Genomic DNA, 7,334 nt, shown 5'->3' on the forward strand with positions numbered 1-7,334 from the left:
ATCACTTTAAATCAAAGTCTGTTTCCTTCTGGCCCACCTGAAACTAGAATTGGAGATGAACCATCCCCTCCACACATACACCACCACTACAAACAATAATTGCTGACATTTAATTTCTTGGACACTCAAAATATTGGAGGCTCAGTTTAGATCAGATTTCCTCATTTTGGAACCATGGACTTTTTTTAAAGCTTTTATTTAATGAATGCAATTTTCATAGGTACAACTTTAGGAATATATTGATTCTTCCCCCCATACCCACCATCCATCTCCTACTCCTGTCCCACCTCCTACTTCCTATTCCATCCCATTTTTATTTAAGATTCATTTTAATTAAATTTATATATAGAAGTCCAACTCTATACTAAGTAAAGGTTTCAACAATTTGCACTGACACACAAAGTATAAAGTACTGTTTGAGAACAAGTTTTGCAGTTAAATCTCATAGTACAACTTATTAAGGACAGATGTCCTACATGGGGAGTAAGTGCACAGAGACTTCTGTCGTTAATTTAACAATTTAACAATCAACACTCTTATTTATGACCCCAGTGATCACCCGAGGCTCTTGCCATGAGCTGCCAAGGCTATGGAAATCTTTTGTGACCACAAACTCCATCAGTATTTAGACAAGGCCATAAACAAAGTGGAAGTTCTCTCCTCCCTTCAGAGGAAAGTACATCCTTCTTTGATGGCCCCTTCTTTCCACTGGGGTCTCACTCACAGAGATCCTTCATGTAGGATATTTTTTGCCACAGTGTCTTGGGTTTCCATGCCTGAAATGTTCTCGTGGACTTTTCATCCACATCCCAAAGCCTTAAGGACTGATCCTGAGATCAGAGTGTTACTTGAAGTGATTGTCATTCTATGAGTCTGCTGTGTGGATTGCTTCCCATGTTGGACATTCCCTGCTTTTTAATTCTGTCTTATTATTACCAGGCACTTGATGCTCTTTAACACTTAATCCTATCTATATGCTCACTTAACACTTAATATGATCACTTTAACAATAACACGGCATTTTTACCACCAATTTTAATGGGATTTGGAGTCCCATGAAAAGTTTTTGAACTGTACTCTTAGAAATAAGTTCATAGAACTGTATGCAGAACCATACAGCTTTACAGTTATAAAAATTCCATCCTCCCTCTGTTATTTCCCCTTTTATTTTTTACTGAGATCTATTTTCAATTAACTTATATATACACATGATTAATGCTATGTTAAGTAGAGTTCAACATATAGTAGGAAGAAGAGAAAAACATAAATAAAAATAAAAAACTGTTCTGTGACAGTTGAGGGCTCTTCAAGCCATTACTTCAAAGTGTCAATTTCACTTCTACAGCTTTCATTTTAGGTGTGCTATTAGTTCTCACAGATCAGGGAGAACATATAGTATTTGTCTCTTTGGGACTGGCTTATTTCACTAAGTATGAAGTTTTCCAGATTGATCCATTTTGTTGCAAATGACCAGATTTTTTTTATACTGCTGTGTAGTATTCCATAGTGTACATATCTCATAATTTCTTTATCCAGTCATTGGTTGATGAGTATTTAGGTTGATTCCATGTCTTAGCTACTATGAATTGAGCTGCAATAACCATGGAGGTGCAGACAGCTCTTTTGTGTACTGATTTCATTTCCCTTGGGTAAATTCCCAGGAGTGGGGTGGCTGGTTCATATGATGACATGGACTTTTTTTTTAACTAGATAATTCTTGGTTGTGTTGTGGTTCTGTGCATTGTGGGATTCTACCAAGATCTGGACTCTACCTCTAGATGTCAGTAGCACCTGCCATCCTAGTTTTGATAACTGAAAAATGTCTCCAGATTTTGACAAAAGCCCCTGGAGGCAAACTCACTGCTCATTTAGAACAATTGGCTTAGAGTTGTGGTTTTCACACTTGAACACACATCAGAATCATCAGGAAGGCTTGATAAGCAGATGTGACATCTTTTCCCTAGTTTATCTGAATCGATAGACCTAGTTAACAACCCAAGAATGTACATTTACAATTCATTTCCAGGTGATGCTGATGCTTCTGGCCCTGTGTTCCCCCCACTTCCCAGCTGGAGCCTCTTCACATCACTCCTCAACAGTTCCACCTACAACTGATATTCACCAAAGTTCTTTGAGAACTGAGTACGTGAAAGTTGTCATCAATGTATTCTGCCTTTATAGAATCTTGTTACTATTGCATGCATCTTTACATTCCTTGTGTTTTAGTTTGACATACTATACACATGAATAAAGAGCCCCATTAATATTGTTGGTTGGAAATAAAAAACAAGTTTATTCAGCGTTTAAGACTTAGACATTTAAAATAACTGCATTGGGTATGGTGGTAGTGGGTAAGGTGCCACCTCAATGCTGGCATCCCATATGGGTGTCGGTTCATGTCTCGGCTGCTCCATTTCCAATACATCTCCCTGCTAATGGCCTGGTAAAAGCAGTGGAAGGTGGCCCAAGTGCTTGTGCTCCTGCCACCCACTTAGGAGACCCAGATGAAGCTACTGGTCCAGCCTTAGCTGCAGCGGCTACCTGAGAAGTCAGCCAAAGGGTGACTTCTCTCTCTCTCTCTATCTATCTCTATCTCTCTCTAACTCTAACTCTTAAATAAATAAATCTTTTTTTTAAGAGAAGTTCTTTTTTTCTTTTTTTTTTCTTTTTTTATTTTTGACAGGCAGAGTGGACAGTGAGAGAGAGAAAGACAGAGAGAAAGGTCTTCCTTTTGCCGTTGGTTCACCCTCCAATGGCCGCCGCGGTTGGCGCGCTGAGACCGGCGCACAGCGCTGATCCAAAGGCAGGAGCCAGGTGCTTCTCCTGGTCTCCCATGGGGTGCAGGGCCCAAGCACTTGGGCCATCCTCCACTGCACTCCCTGGCCACAGCAGAGAGCTGGCCTGGAAGAGGGGCAACCGGGACAGGATCGGTGCCCCGACCGGGACTGGAACCCGGTGTGCCGGCGCCGCAAGGCGGAGGATTAGCCTACTGAGCCACGGCGCCGGCCATAAATAAATCTTTTTTAAAAGGCTGCACTGCAGAAAGGAAATACTGGAGTGTTAATAACTCTGTGGAGACTGAGTGTTCCCAGCCCTGTCCCTTAAAACATCAAAATAACAGACTGTTAAGACTTTTTGAGTACAAGTTAAGACCCTCCTCTACGCTTCCAAAAGAAATTTCTGTGATCAGCAGTGGAGAGTGTTTGGAATCTCAAAAAGAGATGGGAATTTCATGCTTTAGGGACTGGAAACATACCTGGACATCAGCAGGAGAGAAGAGACATTGTAATGTTCATCAAATCCAAAGGATGCATCTGGGAACACAAAAGGGGAAGAGAATGCACTTAGTACGCGTAAATCAACTGACTTCAAATAGACTTCACAAGGGTGCATCACTACAGACAGTTCAAAGAAAAAAAGATATTTGTTATACCCCAATTTCTTGAATCACTTTATCTCCCCACTACAGAGATGTAGTGTGAATTGATTACGGAATTGCTGATTCCCTCATCAAATTCCTTCTTTATATAGATAAAACCTATACATTTATTTGTATACATTGTGCATTAAATTATATATGTTTTCTACAGTTGGTCTTGCTTACTACTACTGTAGCAAGGAGCTCTTGAGGGAGGTGGAAATCATAAAGAGTAGGGAAGAAGGTCTTCCTGCTGCTGACATTGCCATACCATAAGGCTGTTAATCCCACAAATCCATGCAGTCATCACGGACTCTGACATTTTCACTTAGTGTTCCTTGGATGATGAAGGTTATGATGCAGGTGAAACACAAAGGTTAGTAAAAAAGTATGGATTGTATCTGTGCTTTAAATTCAGATTCAATTTACATATTCTGTTATTTTCTTTATAGCATATTTAAAGGCTGTATTTGTTTATTTGAGAGGAACACACACACACATGTGCACACACACACACGTGCAGTACAAGAGAGAGACAAAGAGAGGGAATGAGAGCCTGGTCCAGTGGTTCACTCCTTCCATGCCTGCAATGGCCTGGAGCGGGTAAGTCAAGACCATGAGCTGGGGATTCGATCTAGGTGTCCCATTTGGGTGACAGGAAGCACCAGTGTCTCCCAAGGTCTGCATTAACAGGAAACTGGAGTCAGGAGCTGGAATCACATATCAAACCCAGATACTCTGTGTGGGATGTTGGTGTCAGTGTCATTAACTGCTAGTTAAAACACCCATCCCTTAAACAACATTTTTAATGTTACATGAATAATTTCATAGCTTCAAAGGAAGAATGGCATTTTAGCTCATTTCCTTGACTTTGAGTTATATTCATGTCTTAATTTTTCTGTCTCCTCATAAAAGTCTATAGCTTCTTTGCTGGTTGATCAGTTCTTGGATTCTTCTGTTTTAGAGTTTTCAAATACAAAACTATGTATCTGGAGACTTTTGGACTTGAAGGAATTTTCAGAATTTCATAACTGAGGAAAATTGCAAACCTTAAGGATATTAAAAGTTATAGCCATTTGAAATTTGGAGATTTCATATGGCTTTTGCATTTTTATGTGCACTACCTTAGAGTAAAAAATGCCCTCTTAAACAGGTGATAAAAATTAACTTTACCAGTAATGGGAGATATAGTGTATCTGTAGATGTGAGTCCTTGACAAAGAAACAATGTTGCTAATGTGTTATTTTTGCTAGAAACACATAACATAAATTTGGTAATTGGGAAAAATAAAACCAAAACATAAGAAAATAATTTTTTAAAAATTGAGATTAATTCTACAATTTGACTAATGTGCACACATAAATATTTTATATAACATGAAAGAATAAAAAAGACAAACTGCTCCAGCATACTGTGAATTCAAAAGATATTAATTGGTAGATTAATTCTTTCCAGTAATATGACACAACTCATTCACTCTTGGTGTCTCAGTTAACTCATAAACAAAATTTAGAAGCTGGAAAAGGGATCCATGAAGATCTCCCCACATACAGAAGTCTGCTGCAATATATCTAAGTTATATACTAAATTGTATCCTCATACCCACAATGTAGATCTAGAGAACACTGAAAACAAGTTGCCATTATCAAATCATGACAATACATTTCAATTTCTGTGCAACCCTTTCTTGCTTATTACCCTGTTCCTTTATCTATCTTTGCTCCAGGGCATATTGTGTTAAAATAGCATATGTGGAAAATAATACAAAGGACCATCATTTCATCCTAATAATATCATAGCTAGCACTCATCATGATTGTGCTAAAAACCTATTATATGCTGTTTGTTATGCATTATTTAAGACTCATGATGAGGTTCAAGGAGCTTGGTTTATTTTTTTCTTTTTTCTCTCTTCTTTTTTTTTTAATTTAGTCCCCACATATAAAGGAAAACATGCTGTATTTTTCTTTCTGGGTCTGGCTTATTTCACTCAACATGATGTCCAGTAGTAAATGGAAAGGATTATATTCATCTCTTCCCAAAGTGTCAAAAAGTAAATGCTGGTGAAATTATGGAGAAAAGGGAAACTTCACACTGTTAGTGGGAATATAAAGCAGGTAGCCAGCCAATGTAGAAAACATCAGGAAATTTTCTTAGAAAACAAAAAATAGAGCTACCATATGATCCTGCAATCTCACAACTAGATTGATATCCAAGGCAAAAAAAAAATCAGTCTGTAGAGAGATATATGTACTCCAACATTTATTGCAGTACTAACCATATTAGTCAAAAAACAGAAACAAGCTAAGTGTCCATCCACTGAAGAATGGATGAAGAAAATGTGGTATATGTACACGGTGTCACAAAAAAGAACAAAGTTTTGTTATTCACAGCAATATGGATGGAACCTGAGATCATTATGTTATGTGAAATAATATACAATTTTTGTGTCAATTTTTTTCTGATAAGAATATTTTTAGGGACCAGCACTGTGGCATAGTAGGCTAAGCCTCTGCCTGCATTGCCAGCATTCCATATGGGCAGCAGTTTGAGTCCTGATTGCTTCTCTTCCGATCCAGCTCTCTGCTTATGGGCTTGGAAAAGCAGGTGGATTTCTAATGATTTCCCATTGAAATTCTCACAAAATTGTCCTTGTTTGATGAGAGGAGTGAGTGAGAGTTTTGCTGTTGTGGAGGACTGTAGGATGAAGCTTCTGTAGTTTTTGTTATTTTGCTAAATTTTTGGCCCTCCAGAATGTCAACCGGTAAAATGTACTCATATTCCCCAAAATTGTTGCCATCACCTTTGCTCTGGACAAGTCCACTTTTGCTTTGACTTTTTTGCATTCACTTTACCTCTTGGTAGGCAGTACTTTGTGCTTTTTCTTCAGGATTATAGTGGCAAAGCCTTGTTTCATCTCTTTCTAGAAGTTCTCTGAATAAATGCTTTTTGATCCCACTTGTTAAAAATTTCCATGGAAACTTCGGCCCTCAGATGCAGCTGATCTAAGCACAAGAGTTTTGGCACTTATCAAGGATAAAGTTTGTTCCACTTAAATTTTTCAGTCATAATTGTGTAAACTGAACCAATTGAGATGTCTACAGTTTGACTTGTTTCTGGTATTAATTTAATTCATTGGACATGAAAAAAAAAACTAATTTTTTCCTTGAAAATTAGTGTGAGTGGTCAGCTTCTGTTAGCTTCATCTTTAATATCCTTTCATCAATTGTTAAAACAACTTATCCATGTGTTAATTATTGATTTCTCTGGTGGCATTGTTCTTAATAACTTTTCTAAAGCATTAAGGATTTTGCCGTTCTCCCTTTCAAGTTTCACTACAAACCTGATGTCTGTTCTTCAGTTTTAGCAGCATTCATATTGCTCTGATGGGATCTCTTTTCAAAGTTTTGATGTCTTATTCTTAGTTCCTCAAATTACATCCTGCTCAGACATATAATATCAAGTTAGAGCAAGTTTATTTTGTTGTAAAAAATATTAAATTCCTTGTGTGGCTTTTTTCCCATAAATTGCATTTTCTATGATCTTTTTGAAGATTCCTCATTCATAGATAAGTGTACTCATCATGCTGGGAGTAACCACAGTCCCAGAACTTCAGGTTCTCCTTATCTACACATCATTTGGGAACCTAGAAATGCGAATTTTGATCGTGCTAGACTCTTGTCTCCACAAACCCACGAACTTTTCTTCAGTAATCCGTTACTGGTGGACGTTTCTGATCCCTCAACAATCACTTCAATGGTTGCATTAGGTTGTTGATAGAGTATAAATGTCATCTTCTCCAATACATGTACTGCAAAGGAGTTTTTTCCAGTCTTTGACACCGTCTAAAGTTACTGCTTGACCTCAATGGCCTATGACTGCTTTATGAACCCTTCCATTGCCAACATTTTCAAAAG

The sequence above is a fragment of the Lepus europaeus genome, chromosome 7, assembly GCF_033115175.1.
Source record: "Lepus europaeus isolate LE1 chromosome 7, mLepTim1.pri, whole genome shotgun sequence".
Classification (NCBI taxonomy): domain Eukaryota; kingdom Metazoa; phylum Chordata; class Mammalia; order Lagomorpha; family Leporidae; genus Lepus; species Lepus europaeus.